Here is a 24,884-nt window from a genome sequence, read left to right as displayed (position 1 = left end):
CCTGCCATGGTCGGGGCCCTCCCACGGCACAGGCCCCGGGGGCCATGGCAACAGCAGGAATCTCGGTCAGTAGGTGGAGAGCCCAGAAGACACAGCTCTCTGGCCAGCAGCTCCAGGGTGAAGGGGTGAGAAGCCATGTGTAGGTACAGAAATAATACTGGGCCGAGAATCAGAAGATGTGAGTCTGAGCCCCAGTCCGGCCACCTAACTTGCCGTGGACCATGGGACAGGCCACACGATCTCCCTAGGGCCCTCCTTTCCTCACAGATGGAGAGGACACCTTTCTCCCTCCTACCCAGCAGGGCTGGAGGGTCATCCCCAAGAGATGAGCAAGGTGTTACCGGTGCTCCAGCAATGTCCTCGACTACCACCACCTTCTTCTTCCACACCTCTTCAAGGTAACCTTCCAGAATCCACTCCAAACAGGCCATATGCCTCTCTGCTCTGCTCCTCACACATCTTTCATTGTGGCATTTAAATCCATACTGGACTAAAGTAATTTGTTCACGAGTCTGTCTCCGCCGTTGGGTTTTTAACTCCTCAAGGGCAGAGACCAGGTCCTAATTATCTCTGCGTCCTCAGCATTTAGCACAACAGCTGGCCCACAGTGGGCAGCGTAAGTGTTTGTGGAACTGAACTAGTCCCTGATCCCGTGTCAGGATCAGACGGGCCCGGCACAGCGTCATCCCTCTCCAGCGACAGAATACTTCACCGGCTGTTTTCAGGCTCCCTTCCTTCTGGTTCCCCTAAGCACAGCCTGCACCTTGGTTTTCACGCTCCAACATTAGCGCCATGAATGAGCAACCTTCAGGTTCACGGGGACCGCTCGGTTACCCGATCCTCCTCCAACGGATGCCGGTAAGTATCGACGGAGCTCCTACTATGTGACAGAGGGCACGTCGGGAGTGGAGGGCACAGCAGCTGAGAGGTTTTCACCCTCATCTGCCGGCAGGCCTACGTGATGCCTTCTATTCGTCAAGCACCACGCTAAGTATCGTACGCGTGTGATCTCGCCAAATCTTTACAACGTGAGGTAGGAAGCGTTAGGGCCCGTGTTTAGATTAGGGAGGGGAGGCACAGAGAGATATGAAGTGACTCGCCAAAGGTCACACAGCTCAGGCCCGGACTCAGGGCCCAAACCACTTCACAGTTCTTCTCTGTCCCCACCCCTGGTCTCTTTCCCCTCCAGTATCTCAGTCCTCCTGCCCCCACACAGGTCTCCATCAACCCCCCGAGAGCCGGCAGAAAGCACTCAGAGATCACAAAGGAGGAAGGACGAAGCTAATGCTTAGGTGTTTCCTTCTGGCTGGGCTGTGAACGGGGGCAGGTGAGGCCTATGGTGAGGTGCCTGGTCGGCAGGAGAAACCCCTGAACCTACTTAGTAAATGGGGTCCCAGTTGCGGGCATGGCCTCCGGGAGGGGGAAGGGGTCTGAGCAGCCCGTTGCTGTCATCTGGCGAGACAGGGACAAGAAGGCCACCAGAAGAGGGCCGCTCTGAGTCATGAGGTTCTGTGGGAATGGGACAGCTTCCATTTCTTCTCTCCAGACAAGGGGCAAGCTAAAGGGCTTTACCATGAGGATGGATTTCTGCTGGCTCCCCCTCACTGAGACCACTCGCAATGCACGTCTGCCTCGGCGATGTGGGACTCAGAAACAGGGACTCGGGAGCCCAGTTTGCACCTGGGTGAATGGGTGTGGCCAGGGCACCCATCGTCCCCGGGGGAGAGAAGACAACAGGAGGTGACCTCCGCTGTAGAAAGATCTACACCAGAGACGATAAAGGGGTAGATAGAAGGTCAGGCTAGGACGCGGAGAGGACAAAGCCCTAATGAGCAGATTTCAGAAACCACCCGGAGTGAAAACAAAAACACAGACGGGTACGTTGCCCAACTTCGGGCTGTATGGAAAAGGGGAAAGAAAAAAAAAAAAAAAAAACAATAAAAAAATCCACATCTTAATACAAAAATCCTACATGATGTGTTGTGGCACGAAGATGTTTTTCACTGCATTTTTCATCTGTGATCTCACACGGCCTACGACGGGTCCGCCCAACGCAGTAGGTATTTGATGGTACACAAACAGAGCAAACACATACACAATTAACCAAAACAAGGGCAGCAGATATTCAAATTGGTCCGAGCTGGCATCTCAGGGCTTCAGGTGGCCTCCGGAGATGGCTGCTGTTGGCTCTGCGCAAGGGCCCCCTGACCGCTGAGGGAGAAATAAAAGGGGCAAGAACACAGCTCAAATGGAAGGAAACGTGGAGTTCTGTGAATTCTCAGAACTCAGCAAGCAGAACTCCCGGCCAGCGGGTTATGCGGCCGTTCTGCGCTTCAGGTGCCGTCCCGCTGCCGACCGGGGACAGAGAGGGGACCCACGCCCCAGGAGCCCCTCCTGCGTATCGCTCACCCCAGTCACTGTCTCCTTTTTGTTCCGCCCCTCCCCCCCTTTTAATTGTTGGATGAGTTTACAGAGCTGTGTGCCAAAAACAATCAACTCTAGGGAACAGAGTTATACAAAAAAGGGCGTGTCGCCAGAGGGAGACGGATATCCATGGAAACCACCACCTTTTCACGGCAGCCTAGGTGAAGCCGGGACGGGGAGGACAGCGTGGGGGTAGGGAGATAGACTCCACTCAGAACAGGGCCCCAGAAAATGCCGGGGTCGCCAGTGACCTGAGGGAACCACATCAAGTGGGAGGGTCGGGAGGAGGGATTGGCCGGAGACCACCAGGAGGGCAGGGCTGCTGGGACTCGTGCGAGAGCACTCGTGCAGGCACACACACGTACGTCACCCTGCCAGATCACGGGGGCAGTGCCACACGGTGTTTAGCGTACAAGCTTTGGAGCCGGACTGCCCGGTAGGAATCCAGGCTCTGCCGTTTACAATTTAGGTAATCTTGGGCCAGCGACTTTAACCTCCCCGTGCCTCAGTTTCCCTGTCTATAAAATGGAATACTAAATCAAAAAGGCTGAAGGAAGGCGGGGGTAGGGTTTCCAGGCTCCGCCACAGTCCAGGAAAATAACAGCCGATGTTTGTTAAGCAGTAGGTGCTAAGGATTTTAATACATCAATATGTATAATCATCGCAAGAACCCAACGAGGGGGGCTATCGTCTCAACCGGATAGACGAGGACGTAAGATTCAGAGAGGGGTATAACCCACCCAAGGTCACCCACTCAGAAGCGGTTTGAACCCAGGCCTGGGTGGCACTTTCAAACGATACCACGTGGCAAGGGAAGGGGAAGGGGAGGGGTTGGGGAGGGAAGAAGGCAGAGATGGGCTCTCAGGAGGCTCTCTTTCCAGACTGGACCGAAATGCACAGCAGTGGGACCCAGACATGTTTTTCTCAAGCTTCCAAAGGGAAAACAGAAATCCTCCAAAGCCAGTGACTGCAGATGGGAGGAACAAGGAGCAGGGAAAAGTGGAGGTGGCCCACGGGCCCAGGTGGTCACATTCTTCAGGAGTCCCCATCCCAGCCCTGACTAGAGAAGGCCTTGTGAGCCTTCCCTCCCGCCCGGGCGGCCATCTCCAGCCAACAGCAGCACCTCCCAGCAAGAGAGGCCCAAAGGCCTGGGAAAGACCCTACTTCTGGGTCAGAACCCTGCGAACAGCCCAACTGTCTGCCTTCCCAGAAGCTAGCCAGATCCCTGGAGGGGACGGGGAACAGGCGAGGGGCGCGAAGGGGAGCACAGGTCTCCCCTGTGGCCAAGGCCAGGCCGGCGGAGCTCCAGGGAGGCCGAAAGCTGGAGTCAGAGGCTGCCTGCCCTGAGTGGTCTGGTCCTCACCCTGCTCGGAGACGGAGGCCACAGCAAGCTTGGTGGCTCAGCCCTTTCTGCCATCGACCACCCAAACTCATTCAGATATTTCCTCTCTCACTTGCTTTTTAAAAAAAATTTAATGTTCTCTATAATTCATCCGTCCCAGAAGATAATCGATAGAGCCCGTAATGAAAATCTGAGCCATATTTTATGATCCGCTGCAAGCAGAAAGGGCCACATCAGCAGGTCCGGTTTTGGCTCTCCCTCTCTGTCTTGCCCACTGCTCCGGGGATCACTTCCCCAGGCGGTCCTGCCCACAGCCCCCCACCCAGAGCCCTGCCCTCAGCCACGTGAGGAAGGCGCGGACGGCCCCTCTGGAGAAGAGGCTCGAGCCACAACCTCGGCATCACCCCAGCACCCCAATGCACTCACTCCACCAACCCGTGACAGGATGGTCACCTGCCGTCGCGAGGTCCTCCTGGAGCTGCCCCTGGACCTGGGATCCCCAGCCCCCCTGCCCTGCAACCTCGCAGCCATCTTTACTTGGGCCCTTCCAGAAGCCTGAAGACCCTCACTAGGATCTGGAGGCCTGAGCAGGCTGGCCCCCCAACCAAGGCATTCGGTCCCCACCAAGGAAGGCTGCCCGCTGCTCCCTGGGGGGGCTCCTGCTAGGGGGTGGTCCTTGGGGGCTCTCAGGGACACCTGGGACTCTCAGGTCACTGGAGGGTGGGTCATTAGTGCTCATTTTTACTACCTCCAACACGTCCCTCCTCTCCCTGGTCTGTGCCCTGTGAGGTGACCGTGTGCAAGGGCCAGCTTGAGGGGACACACTGGGGGCTCGGGGGAGGCAGGCTCCCCCTGCTCTGCCAGGGCCAACTGGGGGCAAGCAGAGCCCCGCCCCTTACTCTGGCACCACCACTGGGAGCCAATCAGCGGGCAAGGTTCTGTTCCTCCCAGAACCCCTTGCTGCCTGGCACCAATCAGAGAGCGCCACAGCATCAGTGTGGGGCCAGGCGACCCCAGCAGGCCCAATCAGAGCCCAGAAGATGTTCCCAACACCCAGGGACAAAGCCTCACACCAATAAGAAGGGTGATTCAGCCCCATCATGAACTATTATGCAGCCGTTAACACACATTGGCCCAAAGCAGGAAACCCCAGATGGCTCTATTGTTTAGAATGCTGTCCAGTATGGCAGCCGCTGGCCACATGTGGCTCCGGAGTCCTTGAAGTGCACAGCGGCTGTTGACTGTGGCACTGAATTTTTTATTTGACTTGATTTCAGTTAATTTAAGTTTAAAAAGCCACATGTGGCTAGAGGCTACGGTATTGGATGGGGCAGGGTTAGACAGAGAATTTCATCGATGTAAAAAACCAAAAAATTCTTAATAAAAAATTTAAAAGCCTATTATATCTCAAAGCAGTGGAATAATCATTATTAACTATAATAACGAAAATAGTTAACGTTTACGCGTGCTGTGTGCCAGGCTCGGTGCTCGATATTTTATATGGATCCTCACAGTGAATCCAAGACGCACACGATCATCATCCCCACTTTACAGATGGGGAAACTGAGATTCAGCAAGCTTAAGGAACTTACCCAAAGTCACACTGCCGGGGGGCAAAACTGGGTTTCGAACCCAGGTCCCTCTGTTCTCCTAACCCCTGCTTTTTTTTAAAAAAAAATTTTTTTTTTCAACGTTTATTTATTTTTGGGACAGAGAGAGACAGAGCATGAACGGGGGAGGGGCAGAGAGAGAGGGAGACACAGAATCGGAAATAGGCTCCAGGCTCTGAGCCATCAGCCCAGAGCCCGACGCGGGGCTCGAACTCACGGACCGCGAGATCGTGACCTGGCTGAAGTCCGACGCTTAACCGACTGCGCCACCCAGGCGCCCCCTAACCCCTGCTTTTAATGACCACGCTACATATTTTTAAATTGTTTTCTTCACACTTTTTTTTTTTTTTTTTTTTTTTTTTTTTTTTGGTCTTTTCCAATGAGCCATGAGCATGAGTGATAATCAGGGAGAAAATGTGTTTTTTAAAAAGACCTAAAAAGAGGCAAATCCTCCTCCCTCGGTGGGGAGTGTAAAGAGAGATCTCTGGGACGCCTGGCCAACTGGGCTTCTAGCTTTTGGATGGAGAAAGAGAAGGCAGTGTGGTTACGGGCCCCCTCTGTCTCACGCTCCCACTGCCCAGATGCCCACGCTTCGGAGGCCCGGGGCCCACAGACGATGCTGGGCCTCGGATTCTCCAGCAGCCAGTCTGCCAGCAGCGGGATCCAGTTTCCTCCCAGCCCCACCCTGGAGTCAGTTCCTGACAGGTTTCTCAGCAGTTTTGCAATCACCACCCGGGTCTGCATCTTAAAGAAGGCGGCAGGCCATGGGGCTGTCTGCAAAAGACAACGCACACCATTCTTACCGTGGACCACCCTTTCCCTCTACCTTCTAGAAGAGCCAGGAACTCTGGGCTAGCAGCCCAAGCCTGGGACATGCTGTCTTCCCTCTGTGGGCATGGAGAGGCTTGTTTTTCCCAGGGGGGCGGACAGTCATTGCCTCCCTCTTGGGACTGCATCGAGGCTCAGAACAAGGGGACACACAGAATCCCCTTGAAAGGTCTATGATGAAAGAAGAAGCCCCAGCAAGTACTGAGCCTGGGTAGAAATGGAACCAGGGAAGATTCCGAGTCGTTTTTGCTCTTTTTCCCATAGCACCAACCAGGGGGTGGGGAATAGGGAGCGATTACCCTCCGTGGTCGGGTTTCCATTTCAGCTTTTTCCCCCCTCCTGAGAGGCATAGACGGTTCTCCTTTCGGGGCAAGGAGGATAAACGTCCTTACCTTAGAAAGGTTTTTTTTTTTTTCTTATTATTATTATGGATTTTTGGTTCCCTGCTGTCTGCAATTCTCTGTCATTGTCAATCTACCTTAAGTTCCCTTGGATTTATATATTTATTTTTTGGGTTGGTTTCAGGTGCTTCTAGTTTATCAAACAATCAGCCTTGTGAGGTACACTGGGTGTTTCCAGAAATTACATCACAAAAAATCATGCAATTAAAGTGTAAGGGAAAAAAAAACATAGCTGTTGCTTCATTTTGTATTTTAATTAGCGACTTATTGTAAACGTAGACTTTTAAAATGGAGGCGCCTAAGCAAAGCCAGTAAACAAGTTTTTCTAATGAATTAATTTCACCTCTTTCCTCCTCCTCCTCCTCCCCCTCCTCCTCCTTCTCCTCCACCTCCTCCTCCCCACCAGCCCAACTGTCATCTTCCGAACTTCTTGGCCTTCTTTCTGTCTATTTCACTTCTTAATCCTTGCCCGATACATTGTAGGAAAAGGAAACCCCCAAATAAAAATAGGAGCCCTGGCCTGTATGATCGCAGAAGCCTTGATGGTGAGCATCATGGCTGAGGACCCAGCGTGCCATCTGTCACCACACCCCTTGCTGTGTCCCCAGCCCTGCAAACTCCTCTCTACTGGGTCCCAGAGATCCCTCTGCTCCTGCCCGTGCCCTGAGCTCAGGAAGGGAGAGAGGAGGAAAGCCCAGCACAGTGGTGACTGCCCAGGCAACTTGTTGGGGGGGTGGGTAGGCATGGAGCACCTGTGGCAGGAATGAGGTGAGGCAACCTGGAGAGAGAAGGAAGCCCCTGCTTCTGTGAAATCCAAAAGCCCACTACTGGGAAGAAGGAGAAGGGGCACAGGAGGGAATCTGTAGTCAGGGAAAGAGAAGCTGAAATTAAAAGTCTGTCTAGGTCACATGGCAGCTCAGAGAAAGGACACATCCATCAGCCCCAGGTACCCCCAACCCCTGGAAGGGTAGACCCAGGCTGCCACCCTTGGTGAAACATCAGACGACTGGCGTAGAATCTCGCTCCTCCTCTCATAGAAAGTTCCCAGCCTTGGTGGTGGGAGTGGGGGCAGAGGGAGAGGGTAAACTCATCTGCCTCTTTTAGCCTAGTTTCTGAAAGAGAAGGCCGAAGATGGGGACAGGGTTCCCAGGAAAGGTAGACAAGCCCCAGATGTCCTAGAGAAGGGCAGATCCCCTGGAAGCCGCCTCTGCCCCACATCAGAAATATCAACCGGCCGCTTAGATGTCCCTGTTCACCGGAAAGTGTCTGAGCCCTCCTGTCACCCCGGAGGCTAGGCCAGCTTACCAAGGGCACGTGTCCGCCCCAAGCACCAGACAGGAGCACACCTCCTCCCTAGCACTGCATCTCCAAAACCAAGGCAGAGACACCGTGGAGGAACAGGTCTGCCTTACCGACCCTCTCCTGGGGCAAGCCAGGGCATTCAGCATCGTGGGTGAAACTCCACACTGGCCATTTTTAAGTTGAGTGGGAAGAACCCTAACGACGCCCTTCGGAAGGGCTGTCTTCCACCTGCTCATTCCCATCTCGGACCATCCTCAAGCTGGGATCCCCCTTGCCTCGGACACCAGGCCCGCTCTGGGATCCCCTCCCCTTCATTACAACAGGTGGCCTCCAGACAAAACTGGCGGGGAGAGGGGCACTCGAGAAGGCTCTAGAACACCTGGCGGCAGAATCCTGGCCCCCCGCTCTCTAAGATGCCCAAAGAAAGGAAAGAGGGGAGGAAGGAAGAACCAGAGAGGAAGGGGCTGGACCTCCATGTTATCATTGCACCGGTGGGAAGCCAGACCTAGCCTCACGACAGATCCTGCTCGGTTCAGCTTCAATCGGAAAGGAAAGCTCCCATCAAACATGGGCTGGGCAGGGATGTGGGCACCGAGATTAGGAATTTGGAAAACCATCTGAGGAACCTGGCCCTGGGAAGACAGCAACAGGATTTAATACCTTATCCCTGCTGTCTGGTAAACACCCTGAACCATCCCCGCGCTCCGTTAGGCAGCCTCGGATCCTCAGGTGTGCCGGCGACGGGCAGGTAGAGACAGACGTGGGCAGAGACAGGAAGGGAGGGAGTGTGGGCCTGGGGGGAGGGGGGCGGGGGAGGAGCTGGCCTGGGAGGTAGGATGGGTGGCAGCCAAGCCAGACAGTCAATGAAACAGCTGACAGGTGCAGGGAAGGGGGGCAGGGAGAAGAGAAAGGTGAGCCGGGGGTTTGGAATACTTGGGGATGCCACCGTCACACCCCGGGGGGCTGAGTAGGATGACAGGAAGGGTCACAGGCTTGTGGGCCAAAGACCTAGAAGTTCTGGCCGCCTCTTCTTCCGGTTAAAAGGGCCACTGGACTGGAGAGGGGCTACGGACCAGGCCGCAGGCACTGGCCCAGCCAAACCAAATGGGACAAGACCGCAGATAGGGAACTACCACGGCCACCTAGGAGAGCAATCCACGGTGTCCTCTAGGGTCACCCTCTTCCGAACACACAGGCATATGCCGAAAAGAAAGCCAAATCAATCCACATAGAGCTTCCTTCTATCCAGGCTGGAGCTGATGTGTGAAAGCCAGCCCCGGGAGGAAGCAGAGAGGGCGGGCGGCAGTCCTGAAGTTTCACAGAAGAGCCTCCGCTCTCCAGCGGTGGCCTGGGGACAGTTAAGAGTAGACAAGTAGAGAAGACAAGTAGACAAGTAGACAAGTAGAGAAGAGGTGCCCAGGGTCCCGGCTGTGCCCCGGGGTGGTCCAGGGGGAGCCACCTTGGCTGTGATGCTGGCACAGAGGCGGGGCCTAAGTAAGGTGCCCCTGGAGCCACCTCCATCACTAGGCCACACCACTAATCCTCTTTTCCCATTTCCGTCTGCTCCTTGATGTAATTACAGTTTTGGATTGAAATCCCCCCGGAGCATAACCCCCCTCTGCCTGATGCACTCTCTAAATCCTTGGGTACACAGCCATGCATCTCCCCGCTCTCAGAGAATCGGAAACCATTTCAGACGCTAAAAGTCGCACCACTTTTCAATGTCCTCATCTCTGGTTTGTTTCAGCAGCCCTCTCGAAGCTGTCCTCGCCGGGGCCACCTCGGCCAGCTTAGGTCCTCCCGCTCTGTCCCCTCAGCCACCAGGCCCTCCTGTTTACCCCGCAGTGGGACAAGAGGTTCCTGGCCTGTTTTGGGGCTGGGCCTAGAGTCCCTTGTCTCCTGCACGAGCCCCAGATCCCCAGAAACGCCACCTGCAGACCCCTCATCCAAAAGGAAGCCACGAGGCCCAGATGCAGAACTTTTCAGCCCTGGCAGGAAGCACGTGGGGTGCCGGCTCTGCGGCCGGAGGCTTGAGCCTTGGAGATGTTCCCAGCACCCAAGTCTGCTCCAAACGTCACCCCACAAGCACTAGAAAAGCCACCAGCAGAGTGCCCACCCTCCTCTGCTCCAGTGCCAAGTTCCCTGTGACCCACAGCGTGCTAACACCCAGAGCTCACGCCGTCTGCAGTCAAGGAAATCTTCAGTTGCCTCTGCCATCTCTGATCTGCTTCAGTTTCTCAGCTCAGTCTTGCCAGTATCCACACTTTGAATCTTTGCATCAAACACACACACGCGCACACACACACACACACACGCCACTCCCAACCAAGGCAGAGAGAACACACTGACAAAAAACCCACAAAACCGAGGATTGGGGCTGGAAACCCGTGTCACCAGCTCACCGTTTCCCCCACATCAGGCAGGCGGCCAGAGAACCCTGGGCAATACACGCTGCAGGCCTCGCCAGACATCAGTACACTTGTTCGGGTCCCTACCCTTTGGAAGCTGGTCCCCCAGTGCATCGCTTCGGGCCACTGCTGCTGATAATTTCTCAGAGATAAACAAACCGGTTTGGATGAAACAAGCGTCAACCTGAATTCTTCACCCAAAACTCAAAATGAAACTCTCCGATCACCTATTTCCTTCCCGTCTCCACCTTCCTGTGCCCTCATCTGCTTCCCTAAAACTCGGACAAACTGGATTTTTATTTTTTTTGGCTCGGTTCTCCAGGCTTTTCGTTACTACCGCACCTGGGACCACTGGGCCCAACCCTTCTGAAGGGATGCTGGCTTCCCGAAAAAACGTTTTGCTTCCTGTTTCTTAAGAATGCACAGGTCAGGGGCGCCTGGGTGGCTCAGTCGGCTAAGCATCCGACTTCGGCTCAGGTCATGATCTCGCGGTTCATGGGTTTGAGCCCCGCGTCGGGCTCTGTGTTGACAGCTCAGAGCCTGGAGCCTGCTTCGAATTCTGTGTCTCCTTCTCTCTCTGTTCCTCCCCCACTCACACTCTGTCTCTCTCTCTCCCTCTCTCAAAAATAAAGATCAAAAAAATTTTAAAAAAAAGAATGCACAGGTCAGAAGGAAGAAGAGACAAGGGGAACACATGTCGGAACCTCTGCTGGGTTGGTTTCCTGCCTGGGGATGCTTTTTCTTGGCTCCTTTTAGGCTCAGGGTCTTTTCCTCCACACTCCTACTGCTCCCCTCAATTTTCAGCCCCTTTAGAAAGGGTGTGTGTGTGTGTGTGTGTGTGTGTGTGTGTGTGTGACATCTGGTCTGCCCCTCCTTTCTAGGCTCAGAGGGAAGAGGTTGCTGAGTTCCCCTTGAGGAGTCACCTGGTTAATCGAGGCTCAATGTCAAGACAGGAAGGAGGCCAAAGGGCAGAGAGGATAAAGACACAGCCCTGAGGTCTGTGGCCACGTGGGTCTCCCCGCAGGCTCAGTGCGTACATGCTCGTCTACTACCCAGAGTCCTCTGGGCCTGGCACTCTCTCGCCCACCTCCCCGTCCTACCCAATCAGACCCCTGTGCCCCTCCAGCCTCTCTGCAGAACACTGTCTACTTTCTGCTCTGAGCTAGTCCGGAACCTCTGCCAGGGCTCCCGCCTCCCAAGTCCCCATCAGTGGGGTCTGCTCGGTCCCTGTAGCTAATTTACACCCGTCAGGGTTTAAAATAGCAGAGGCATAAATGAAAAGTCCAATTTCTTCAAATTTGCATTGTAAAACCATCCTTCAACTTCCTTGAAATAAATTTTACTATTTTATTAGTGCAAACAAAATGGTAATAAAACACTAATACAGCGCCTTGTATCCAGGGGAAGAGCTAAAATTAACATAGAGCGAGCAGTGTTTGCTATTACATTCAATTACCTTTTTACTTGAGATTTACATTCTCATCCCCTTAATCTCCATAGTAGTGCCTTCAAAATCATTCCTCCCGGTCTCTGCCCTTCCGGAGCCCCCACAGCTGGAAGCCAGGCCTCCTGCCCAGATGGCGCTCACCCTGGGCATGGCGCCTACCCCTGTCACCACAGCTGCCTCTTGTCAGAGGGTACCACGTCTCTCCCCTGCTCATAATTTCCTCACGTCTCGGCCTCTCAGGACTCAGCAAGTTCAAACCAAAGGGCTCTGACACAAGGTACATTCAGACACGCAGCTATCAATGAGCAGGTGCATGGGGCATGGGCCGGGGGCACTGCTCCACAAGCCTGCAAAGGTTCTCCCTGGCATAAGAAAGGGGCAGGGAGCTCGTGGGAGCCCTGAGGAAACTGGCGCCTCTGGTTTGACAGGTTGTCGGAGAGGGTTTGCTGCACGGCACAGCTGGGGACGCTGGACCGGGGCAGGAAGTTCAGCTGTCCTGACGGGGGGACGAGACGAGGAACCACTGGGGCCAGCCTCTCATTCTGTACACGGACGGCAAAGCTGAGGTCTTGTGGCTGCTCCCGGGCGACAGAGGTGGGGCTAGAAGGCCCCTTGTCCTGGCTCACCATCCAGGGCTCTTTCCTCTCAACAGAGTCCCTAAAACCAGACCAGTCACTCCAACCACAGCCACAAAGCGTCCGATGCTCCAAAAGGGTCCCTCTGTTTCCCGGAAGAGGAGGAAAGCAGAAGTCCTCGTCTGGGACCCGTCAGCCTTGCCCCAAGCCACTGGCGGAGACGACCATGTTTCCAAATGGCCCCAAACTCTGTCCCGGTTCCACATCTGTCACGGACTAGCTGTGCGATCGTGGACAAGGTGCCTCTCCTCTCTGGGACTCAGTTTCTTCATCTGGCACAAGAACCCCTGTACTGCCTTCCTCGCAGTAATGATCACGAGGACGGAAAGATCAAGAAGGCACGTGAAAGCCCACAGAGCCTCAGAAGCTCCACCGCAAATCTGTTCCCAACATGGCCTGGACAAGGTGAGACGGGGAGGCAGGGCTGGAAGCCTCGTCAGGGCCTCAGACGCGGACAGCTGAGTTCCAGGCCAGGCCACCACAGGCCACCTGTGTCTTTGCCTCTAACCTAAGAGACTGCTCTTTGGGGCACCTGGGGTGGCTCCGTCGGACAAGCGTCCGACTCTTCATTTCGGCTCCGATCATGATCTCACCGCTTGGTGGGTTCAAGCTGCCAGCATGGAGGCTGCTTGGGATTCTCTCTCTCCCTTCTCTCTCTGCCCCTCTCCCACTTGTGCTCTGTCTGTCTCTCCCAAAATAAGTAAATAAACTTAAAGACAGACAGATAGATAGATAGATAGATAGATAGATAGATGACTGCCTTCTTTTACTGGTCAAACAGCGGCCAAAGACCCTGGATTATTCCCACAAAATCCTTTCAACTAATCTTGAAGAAAGACTCACCAATCCGCCCAGGGTCCAGGCTACCTGACAGGTTCATTCACTAGGAGGCGTCGTTTGGGCCAGGGAGACAAGACAAGGTGATACGGGAAAAAATATATATACAAGGCCGCCATAAGTTTTGTTCAGCCCAGCTATTACAACTGGGGAAAAAAGTGATTAAGGGGACACACACGGTCACACTCACGGTCATACACGACCACACAACCACGCACAATCACACATACACAATCACCCACACGCCCCCATTCCCCACTCTACCCGCCCAAGGTCTTTCTTCCTGAATCTCATCCTCAAAATGTCTTCCAGTGGCCATTCTAGTCCAACCTGGCACTGCACCTTGCTCCTGATTCACAAGGAATTCCAAGTCCCACGGGCAAAGAGCTGCTTCCGGGACACCAGGATGTAGGAATTGTATTTAAACCCAACTAGAAGTGGGGGCAATGGCTGTTGGCAGTTGGGCATTATCGGCCACAACAGCCAAGCGCAACACCCACGGTCACCAGAGCCCAACCTGGCTGTCCTTGCTCCAGCCCTTTCCACCCAGGCCCCTCCAGTCCTACCTTCATCAGGCTCTGGCCCAGAGATGGGCTTCCCAAAGTAGCTTTCTTATGCAACAAACAAAAGGCAAAACCCACTGCAGGAAGCAACCCCATGTACAAAACGTGAGGAGTTTTATTTGGTTCAACCTGGAAAAAAAAACTTCTTTTTTTTCCTCCTTCTTTTTTTCTCCCCACCGGGGAAACAAAAGAAAGTTTGTTGGTGAGGCTCAAACGTTTCTTGGGCCTTGTCCGAGTTCTACCTTGTTTTTCTTTTCCTTTCTGTCTGCCCCCCGCCCCCACCCCGCCTTCCCTGCCTCCCCACCTTGAATAAATAAAGCACCCGAAGCTGGCACAGGCTGGTAAGCTAAGTACAAACTATCTCATAATTTTATAATTTTTTTTAACACACTGGCCTAGGGTTTTGGGCAAAGGACAAAAGCTATTGTTGAACAGCATAACACGAAGGTCTGAGTCACCGATACGCCTCGGCTTCTGGAGATCTCATAGGTTTCTGTGGCTGGCACAGCCGGTGAGCTCAGCACCCTGCGGGGGCCGTGGGTGCAGGCGCCCTCACGCCTGGCGCTGCCCCGCCCCCTCCCCCTCCCCAGGCTCCCTACTGGGCCGCCACGTTGGCTTTGTTGGTTTTTAATCACAGGGGGAATTTAAAGAAAATGTTGTGAAATAAAAAACAAATCACCGTGGTCTCACCGCCCATGCTATAATTTTCATTTTGGAGGATTAGCTTCCAAGCTTTGTCCATCCGCATTTGTGACTTTTTATATAGTTTCTATCATGGCGTTCACTTGGCCTTCGGTGTTTTGTTTGTTTTTTTTCACTCGCGTAATAAACATTTTTCCATGTTTCGAAATCATCTTCAACATTATTACTTGTACAGGTGACACAGTATTTCTTCCGCCCTGTTATTCTTGGGCTGACGCGATGAAGCCAGAGGGGGAGAAGGGGGCCGGGGGAGACCTTTCCGTGAATCGAATCATGTACACACACGCTTCTAGGCGAGGTGGGGGCTTTGCCTGAAAGAGCTGGGTCGCCCTGGCCTTGGAGGGTGAACCTGGAGGATAAGCAGAGGCTCCGCCAACACCCGGCCACGCACGCCCCTGCCCTCGTGCCCAGAGAGACGTTGGTTCCAGCCATGGCCTTCATCCCCACGCTGACCTTCACCCCCACAAGCTGTACTTCCTCTTTATGAAGCGCCCTGGCAGCAAAAGGCCCATGACAACACTCTGCTCTCCATTTTTATATCTGAATATCTCAAAGCACTTAGCAAAGACTTTCATTTTCTCATTACCCCGAGGAGAGGAGGTCATTCGGGAAAATGGTACAAATATTCCCATTTGTCAAAAGCAAGAAGGAAGTGAGTTCAAAGGAAAATTCTACCACTTAACTGTGCAAAACCAACCCAGGAGGGAACGCAAGGGTCTTCTCTGCCCATCCATTCCCCCCAGTTGGCTTTTTCCAACGCCACTTCGGGAACCGCGTTACGGAAAAGATGGCTCAGGGCCAAAGCCAGGTTTCCATTTTGCTGAGAATCAATCTGTGGCCCCAGCTCAGGGGACCTTCTCTCCCTCTTACTTCTCAGCTAAAGCCCATACTCTCTTATGGTTATAATTACATAAATTGCAGATTATACAAATATATACGGTCACCAAAGGAAAAAAAAAAACAAAACACCAGAAGGAAATACACTAAATACTAGAAGTAGGTGATAGTTAAACCACGCGTGAATTTTTTCCTCTATTTATTTTCAAAACCTATTTAAAATGCGGTTATATTTTCCAGGCACATGTTTCAGAGTCACGCCAGCCTGCATTGAAACTCCGGCTCTCCTTTAGCCAGCTGGGTAAACTCGGGTAAATTTCTTAACCTCTCTGAGCCTTATTTCCTGACCGGTGGTACAACAGGAGTCAAACCACGACCTGCCTTGTGTCCCTCAATCCCACGGAAAGTCACAGCACAGCGTCTGACACATAGTTGGTGCTCAGTAAAAATGTCTATTTCCTTCCTCTTTTAATAAGCTGCAAATGTAAAATCACCACGGCTTGCTTGCTGCCCCTTGGGGACAAAAGCAAGACGCTTCACCTGTATCCTCGCCAATTTCCTCTACATCTTTCGTCCCTTTTCCTGGCTCCCCTCGCTCCCTGAGCAAGCTCCCAGCACACAGACCTCAGGCTGCCGGGTCCCCGCTCTCCTGTGACTCTTCTGTGACTCACCTGCAGGGCTTGGAGGGGGGCGCTCTGGACGACAGCACAAGCCCTGCTCTGACCTCTAACACCAGGTCAGGCCCAGGCGAGCCCCTCCAGGGAGTAAACAGGCCTCGTGCAAGGACTCGGCAGACACACTGGGCGATCCCCAGGTTTGCGCCTTCCTGGCAGCCGCCCTCCAGGAACAGGTGCCAGGCTGCAAAGGCCACCTGCTCCTGTGGGAGGGCAAGGGCCACGCTCCCGACCGCTGAGGGGAAGCCAAGGAGAACCAAGATGGCGCCAGCGCCTGGGAGCCAACGGTCCCCTGGCTCAGGGAGGCCAGCCCAGCCCAGCGGCTGCCACCTTGGGGGTCCGTGAACCCGGCCCTGGGTGTGGGAAGCCTTCTCCCTGCTCCCTCCAGTGCTCTGTACTCCTCTGGCTTGGTCTTGACTTTCACCCTGCTGGTTTGGCAAGTATGCTTCGGCAGAATTCTGGTGACCGCAGCCTCTGGGCTGGGGTGCTAAGGCTCCAGCCTGGGCTGGGGCATCCTGGGGCCTGAACACGGCAACAGGCCTGAGTCCCTCCGCCTTCCTGCCTTCCTGATAACAGCTGGCGAGCAAGGAATAATAGGTAGCAATAACAGCTACGTTGTTACCATGTGCCAGGCCCCATGTCAAGAACCTTCCCAGCATTATTCCATTTAATCCTTACAGCAGCCGCATGCTAGAGGCACTGTGACCGTTCTTCTTTTGCAAACGAGGAAACTGAGGCTCCCGATGGTTAGGGATGTGTCTAAAGTCACAGTGCCACAGTGGCCATTACAAGGGCCAGGCGCAAGTAGTTGGCTGCTGACCAATTTACTGGTGTGGGCACCATGGGTGGCGGAAATACTGGGGGCTGGGGAGGCAGGGGCAGGGCCCACGGCATATACAAACCTCAAAATTGTAAGCCTCCTTTGCAGACCAGGCATGATACCAGCTCAAGACGATGCACGCTTTCCATTCAAGATAAAACAGGTCTCTAACGGGAGGCTGGAAGTGGGGACCACCAGACGAGGTCCCCACAGCCTGGGCCACCACCTCCCCAGTTGCCAGGAGCAGGTCCCATGGAAGCTGGTGGAGCCCAGCAAGGGTGGGGGCCGGGTGGGCCACCCGGGGCAGACAGTCTCCAATCGTGCTGAGCATAGCACATCGCTCCATTCAGGAACCCAGAGTAAAAATGTACAGCTGGGTCTAGAGTTGATTCAGCCTTTAACTCATTCGGGATCACTGGCGGAGCCATGGAGGCGATGGGGAGCGGGTTCGGCCGTCCCTGGGGGAGGGGGCAGGCTGGGGCAGAACCCCCACTGATAATGTTGATACATACAAAAAGAAACCGGGATTTTTTTTTTCAAAACCCCTCTAAAACCCCATTGAGCGAGCGTTGGGAGTTTAGGGAAGGATAAGTGAGTGTGTGTGAGGTGGGGGGCAGGGGTGGGGGAACTTGTTTTCTACCCACTGCCAAGTTCTCATTTACTGTCAGCTCCAATCCATTCGGAACTCACTGACTCAATTGCCTTTTCACGGGGAAAGGAGCCGGCACAATACAGGGGACTTTTCAGCTCCACATTAGGACACAGGGCACTGGGCAATGTCCAGGAATAAACACACACACGTCCCTCCCAGAGGCCACCACCCCCACCCCCAGCCCCAAACAATCCAGCCAGCCCCGCCTGGGCCACATCTGCTCTCCCCTATTTTAATACTTTGGTGTTTTGTTGGGTTTTTTTTTTTTTTTGGGGTTTTTTTTTTTTTTTAACGTAGTTTGGCCAGCAGTGTGCGTGCGTGCGTGCGTGCACACATGGGCACAATTTTACGTGTGCTGGGAGGCGGGGCTCCCACAAGTGGAAGGGGCCTGCAAGAGTTAATTCTAGGGTGGTTCCAACGCTTCTTCTGGCCCAAAGAAAAAAGGGATGGGGAGAGGTGGAAAGGGATCCAAAATAGGTTTCCAGAAGGCAGGGATTGGGGGGGGGGGGGGGTTGGGGGAGCTCATTTAAACTAATTCTGCAAAGTGTTGATTATAGGGAAATTACCATTTGGTCCAGGAGTGTCCCTAAGCATGTGGCAACCACAAAACCTCTTTGATAATCACATAAAAATAATATCAACAACGATAATATAGTTATTATAATAACCGTGGTCCCCATTTCTCAAATGGTCACTCTGTGCCCAGCACTGTACTAAGTGCTCACACGCGTCGCTCAGGTGAGGACCGCAAAGACCCGGTGGGGCAGGTACTGCCTACAAATCAGCACGTCCACATGCTCAGTTCCGACCCTGCCCAAAGTCAAAAAGGCAGAAAGTGAGAAAAGGCTTTATTTAAACCCCGTTCTGGGGGGCCCCTGGGTGGCTCAGTCGGATAAGCATCCGACTTCATGATCTCACGGTTTGTGGGTTTGAGCCCTGCGTTGGGCTCTGTGCTGACAGCTTGGAGCCTGGAGCCTGCTTCGGATTCTGCGTCTCCCTCTCTCTCTGTTCTTCCCCTGCTCTCACTCTGTCTCTGTCTCTGTCTCAAAAATAAAGATTAGGGGCGCCTGGGTGGCACAGTCGGTTAAGCGTCCGACTTCAGCCAGGTCACGATCTCACGGTCCGTGAGTTCGAGCCCCGTGTCGGGCTCTGGGCTGATGGCTCGGAGCCTGGAGCCTGTTTCCGATTCTGTGTCTCCGTCTCTCTCTGCCCCTCCCCCGTTCATGCTCTGTCTCTCTCTGTCCCAAAAATAAATAAACGTTGGAAAAAAAATAATTAATAAATAAATAAATAAATAAATAAATAAAGATTTTAAAAAAAGTTTTAAAAAATAAATACATAAACCCTGTTCTGCTTAGTGTAGACACGCCAGCTTGCCCTGGCCCAGAAGGGAGGAAAGGTGCGCTCAATTCTAAAGGGAAGAAGGGCCCAGCACCACGCGGGCCTTGGCACCGGGCAGAGAGCCCATCTCCTGCCTCCATCACTGTCCCCTGGGGACTCATCCCTTTAGCCCAGGCTCCGAGCGAAACGCCCTTCCCTCTTAGACCCTTCTTGTCCAATAGAACCTGATGTCATGATGGAAAGGCTCTTTATCTGTGCTGTCCAACACAGTAGCCACTAGCGGCTATGGAGTACTTGAGATGTGGCTAGTTCATTGGAGAACTGAATTTTCCTTTTTTTTTTTTTTAAGTTTTAATTTTATTATTATTTATTTTGAGAGAAGGAGAGCACACGAGTGAGGGAGGGGCAGAGAGAGAGGGGGAGCGAGAGAATCCCAAGCTGGCTCTGCACCACCAGCACGGAGCCCAACGCGGGGCTCAAACCCACGAACTGTGAGATCATGACCTGAGCCAAAACCAAGAGTCGGACGCTTGACCGACTGAGCCACCCAGGCACCCCTGAATTTTTCGTTTCAGCTCATTTCAACTGCCACACGGGAGGGTTACTGTACTGGAGAGTCCGGATCCAGAATCCTTCCAGCTGCCCCTTTCCCTCCCAGCCCAAGAGTCAGGTTGGAAAGAAACTTAAGAGCATCATAAGACAGAGACCCACTCAGAAGACCCCCATCTCTGCCACCAAGCCTCTCCTCCATTCCGGCATGGATTTAAAAATCACTGGTCTGCCTCCAGTTTATCTGTCTCCCTCCCTCCCTCCCATCTTTCTCTTTTTTCTTTTCTCTTCTTTTCTTTTCTCTTCTTTCTCTTTTTCTTCCTTCCTTCTTTCCATTCCTTCCTTCTCTCCTTCCTTCCCTTTCCTTCCTTCTTCCCCTCTCCTCCCTTCCCTCCCTCCTTCTCACTCCATCCTTCCTTCTCCCTCCATTTCGTCTTCCTTCTTTTCTTCCTTCCATCTTTCCTCCCTTCCTACCTTTCTTTTTCTCCCTCCCTCCCTCCCTTCCTTTCTTTCTTCGAAAAAAAAAAAAAAAAAGCATCAGTTTAATTAGATAAATCCTCTGAGCACGTGGCCTGGAGTTCGTCATGGAAATTAACCTGCTCCCAGATCTCAGATAGTGAAACAAGAACCGGGGTGTTTTGGCATAGCACAGTGAAATGGGAGAGGCCGGTGGCGATTCATACACCTCATCTTCCATAAGTGCCCCTCGCCCCTCAAGCGCCCCCTGCTTTGCAAAGCCCCCGTGTCCTTGCCTCCTTAGGTCACTGCCTCCAAACCACCTCTGCTTCTTCTCCTGGCCCTTCCCTCCCCACCTCCACCCAGGCCTGGAGGCATGCCCCCCGCCCCAGGGCAGGATCACCCAAGGGCAGGGGGAAGCCTGGGCTGCATCCCCACCATGCCCCGCTTTCCCCAGCTCGACTCTCTTGCTGAGCACCGAGCTTAGCGCTTAGCGCTGGGTCGTCCAGGGCTCAGCTCAGCCTCGGCCCAAGGCTGGCCTGTTGTTCCTCGGATTTTCACCCCGCGGTCCCTACTGTGTGCTGTTTGTTCACCTGGCTAAGTGAATGCCAGAAATAACGTTCAAAGTAAAAACTCAGTAAAAAAAAAAAAAAAAAAAAAAAAAAGACCACTGTGCTCTTACTCGGGGCTCACAGGTGGGCTTCCGATTCCATTTTACAGATGTGCAAACAGAGGGGTAGTGAAACTGATCCCTGGGCCTCTGGGGCCCGCAGACACTCCGCATTAAGCCCACAGGCTGTGTGAACACAGGCAGGGTCCACCAGCACCTTGGGGCAGTTCCCAGGGGCTGCCCCCACCAACCCCTCATCAGTGTCCCCTCTGGGGTCTGACTCCAAATGTGGGCCTTCTGACTTAAATACCAGGAGACCTCAAGGTGGCCCAGAAAGATAAAACACAAAATCAGAGTTTCTGACACCACAGCACCCCACACCTTCGGGAGTCCCGGCCCCCAGATACAGAGAGCGGGTTCTCCCTTCTGTCTCGTCCACAGCACGCCCTGGTGGGCAGCAGGTGTGTCCACACTCACTCCCGTGTGAGTCTGAAACACACACAGGTGCCAGGCTGGTTCTAAGCACAAGCCTCAGCTCGTCTAATCCTCACATCAACCGCACGAGGCAGCCAATGTTATATCCCCATTTCACAGATAAGAAAACCGAGGCACAGGCTAGTTAAGTAACTAACGTAAGGACGTGACTTTGGTCCCCAGCTAACTAATTCCAGAATGCATAATCTACAATCTATGCAGCTCCTCAGTGAATCCATGGCTCAAAACAGTTAAGTACATCCCACACCCTGAAAGGGGTCCCCCATACCGTCTGAAAAGCAACTGCCCCCCAACTAACTCAGTCCCCAGCTCCCAATAATGAGAACCAAAGCACAACGTGATGTAAAAACGCAACCCCAGCGCCACACTTACACACACGCGATGTTCAGGCCCACGGCTCTCGGGAATGACTGATACCATATTATATGAAACTGGCTCATCTGACACAGAGGGCAGCAGAGTACGTGACTCTGTGACCAAGATCAATTCTCCATGACATTTCATGATTTCAAAGAACTTTCAGAGCTGCTAGGCCAGCCGACCAGCAGGGCGACCCCGTGAGGGAAGTAGGGTCAGAGGCCATTTGATAAGAGAGGAAACTGAGGCCCAGAGAGGTCCAATGACTTGCCCAAGACCACACAGCGGTTTAGTGCAGAGCCGGAAGGGGAACGCCGTCTCCTGACCCCTATAACCAGACCTCAGCGGAGCTCTGGACCACCCAGGTCTCACCCTGTCCCCTCCTGCCAGACCAAAGATGCTGGGCTTGGCCCATGGTCGCCCCCCCCCCCCCAGGAATCAGATTTCCCTGAAATTCCCAAAGGAGCCCCCGGGCCTAGTGGGCCCGGAAATGGCCCTCACATAGCGAGCTGCACAGCTGAGCTCCCCAGGGGCGAGGGGGGCGGGCGGAGCGGGAGACGCTGGCACAGCCCCCGTGGGTACTCTGCCAGCAATTAGTGCTGGGGAAGAGTGCCAGCCTGGCAGAGCCGATTCCCCCACCCCTTCTTCTCATCACACACACACACACACACACACACGCACACGCACACGCACACACGCACACACGCTTACCCACCCCAAGACCAGCAGAGAGGCAGCGCGGCTTCCTTTCGGTAAATCTCATCAGCAAGGCACACAGGGCAGGCGATCTGGTCATTACTGCTTTTAAACAACAGAAAAGCAGCATCCACACGCCATTAACCCGTCCTGCTCTCCCTCCGGGTTTCACACCGGCTCAGTCACCAGCCTTCATCTCCAACTCCCACGCACCCCTTTTTGCATGCTCCCCAGAAGTTGCTTTCCAAAAGAAACATCGAGTTAAAACACACACACACACACACACACACACACACACACACACACACACACCTGACTATGGTAAGTCAAACCTGAATTGTATCTCCTGCCCCTCCTCTGTCTCCAGAGAAAATCACCCATGGTTTGGACACGACCTTGGCTAAGACCGTTCCTCAAATACCCTAGGAATCCTCCAGAATGCCCCTCCGGATGAGGAGAAGGCTGCCTTTGTCCTGTAGAGGGACATCTACCTGAGCAGGTATGGCTCTTTAGAGGGGAATCTGAGTGTGGGCCCCAGTCCACCTGCACGGGGCGGGGAGCTGTGTCACAGTCTGACCTGGCTCTGCTCCCCCAGTTCTGAGGTAGGCAGGGATGGGAACGGACAGAACAGATTTTGCCTCCTCACTTGCCTTCCCCCCACAACGGTCCTGGAGAATTGGAAAGAAGCCCACCAGAGCAAGGGACCCTAGAGGGTCCTTAGCTGGGTTTATAAGATCTGCTGAAACCCCTCAAAGAATAAGTAGCATTTATGCTTATGAGACCTTTTTTTATTAAGAGGATTCTCAAAGGGGGCACACGAACTCAAAAGAGGAAGGAGCAGAGCCCCCCCCCCCCACCATGGGCTCAGCAGTATCTCCTGCCCAACTGTCCCTCTCAAGTGGCCCTGCCCAGCTGCCTCCCTGGCCCCCCCCTCCTGGGCCTCCCCTTTGCCTGGCCTGGAAGCTGGTCACTGGGAGCGCTGGCCCCGGGAGCTGTGCCACGCTCCTGTGCCAAGGCCCACTCACCCTCCTGCCGGCCTGCCAGGGCTGCCCGCAGGCCCGGCAGAGGACAGGCCCGGCAGAGGCCACCAGCGGGGAGGAGAGAGGAAGCCAGCGGCTGCTCGTCTTGAAAAACCTCGAAGATCCTCTAAGCCACCTAGTGTCCGGAGCTGAGCTCTGGCCGCCGCTCTGTCCCTCCGGCTTACCAGAGCGGACAATGCGGGGGAGCCCAAGGGAGCGGGACAAGCCATCCACCCCCCAGACCTTCTCCAGGAACCTGAGGCCAGGGTGGAGGGGGGTTGGGGGGCAGACAGGAGCTGAGCCTGCCGGGGAGACGGTGCCCAGGAGGGAGCAAAGGCCCTGTGGCACCTGCTCCCCGTTGCAACCCAAGGCAGGGCCGACCCAAGGCAGATGCTTCCCTTATCCCAGCTAGTCACCCTCTCCTGGAGATCCCAGTGTCATCTCAGACAACCGTCTGGTCTGGGCTTCTATGGGCACCCCCCCACCCCTGCCACCCCAGCCTCCAGGTCTCCTGCAGAGCCTCCCAAACCCTGGGCCTGCCACTCCCCCAGGACTGCATGCCCCCCCTTCTCTGCTCTCTCTTTTCTCTGTGTCCTCAAGACTCCTCTCACCTTGAGAAGTGTTAGGATTACCCAGCATTTACACTCAATGCTCTCTCTTCTTTATTCCTTAAGGCTTATTAAGAATGATAATGAGTTCCGAAGGAGCCACACGTCTCTCTCTCTCTCTCTCTCTCTCTCTCTCTCTCTTCTCTATCCTTCCCTCTCTCTCCCCACCCCCCTCCTTGGCTCTCTTTCTCTACGTGTCTTTTCCACCAAAGACACACAGGACAAATCCAGACCAAAAGGAAAAAAAAAAAATTCCAACAATATGGAACAAGGGCATTTGAGGATTTATATTCAATAAACCCCTCTCTCTTCTTCCCTCTCCCTAGTTGTTCTCAATTATTCAGATTAAAAAAAAAACTCCCCCTTCTCTTCCCCACCCTCCAGACCACCCCTCACTCTGCTGGACTTTGAGCAGGGAGAACAGTAGAAGGGGCCCGGCTTGCCCACACAACCTCGTTAACGTGCAGGCTCTTAAACGGTTGATTAATTTTTGCAGAATTTATGACAGGCGTTAGCTCCCCCCCCGACCCCCAACCCACACGGTGGCCTCAGCACCACGGCAACTTAACTTGGTGAACTTGAGTCGGGGGGCAGAGATGGGGCACCCCCCCCCCCCCCATCCCCAGTGGCTTCCTGCATCTGGAACCACGGGCAGCCCAGCGACAGATTGAAGACACACAGGTGCCAAAGGCCAGGCAGGAGACAGACCCGCTTGAGGCACGGCGTCGACACCCACAGGGGAGATCACCAGGCGGCCAGAAGCCATGGTTAACTTTTCGCTATTCGGGACTTTTTAATTCCCAAATAAGGAAGCCATTGGAAAATAGGCAACAAGCAAACGAGCCCGCCAGCCTCCACGAATGCCCAAGTTCGCGCCCACCAAACCCCTCCGTGCATCCCAGCAGAGGGACCGCCTGATCGGTCTGCCGGGCTGCCCTTCAGAGAAGGGGAAGAACAGATCCTAATGAAATTACAGTTTTTAAAATGTCTATAAATTAAATCTCTCTCTCTCTCTCTGAATCTCCCCTTGAGCTCCCTCCTTTACGAGGCTTGTTTGCCTCTCCTCGGTTCGCTCTGCTCATGTCTGTTTTTCTGATATAGACATCAAGAGGTTACGGGCTCAATTACCACTCCGCTGGAGTCTCAGCACCAGACTCGCCTGGCCTTCTCTTCTCCTCTTCAGAAATCAGATACCAAAGAAATCTCTCTTCTGCTTTATATTTTTATTTTTAATGCCAAAAGCCTAAAGATTCATTCAGTTGACTCACAGC

At 53.9% G+C, this 24,884-nt stretch overlaps 1 protein-coding gene across 3 annotated transcripts in view; it reads right to left on the bottom strand.

The window, feature by feature from the left end:
• Positions 1 to 24,884, bottom strand: part of CASZ1 (castor zinc finger 1) — a 153,501-nt gene that overhangs the window by 115,656 nt on the left and 12,961 nt on the right. The window contains exon 1 of one of the 3 annotated variants that reach the window (XM_047871291.1): positions 4,515 to 4,594. The exons of the other annotated variants lie outside the window; for them this stretch is intronic. The gene's annotated coding sequence lies outside the window, so the exon portion shown is untranslated. Of the gene's footprint in view, positions 1 to 4,514; positions 4,595 to 24,884 lie in introns of those variants that run through there. 3 annotated transcript variants of the gene reach the window in all.

This window comes from Prionailurus viverrinus, chromosome C1 (genome assembly GCF_022837055.1).
Source record: "Prionailurus viverrinus isolate Anna chromosome C1, UM_Priviv_1.0, whole genome shotgun sequence".
NCBI lineage: Eukaryota > Metazoa > Chordata > Mammalia > Carnivora > Felidae > Prionailurus > Prionailurus viverrinus.
Note: the sequence above shows the minus strand (reverse complement) of the source record. Positions and strands in the feature narration are given on the sequence as shown.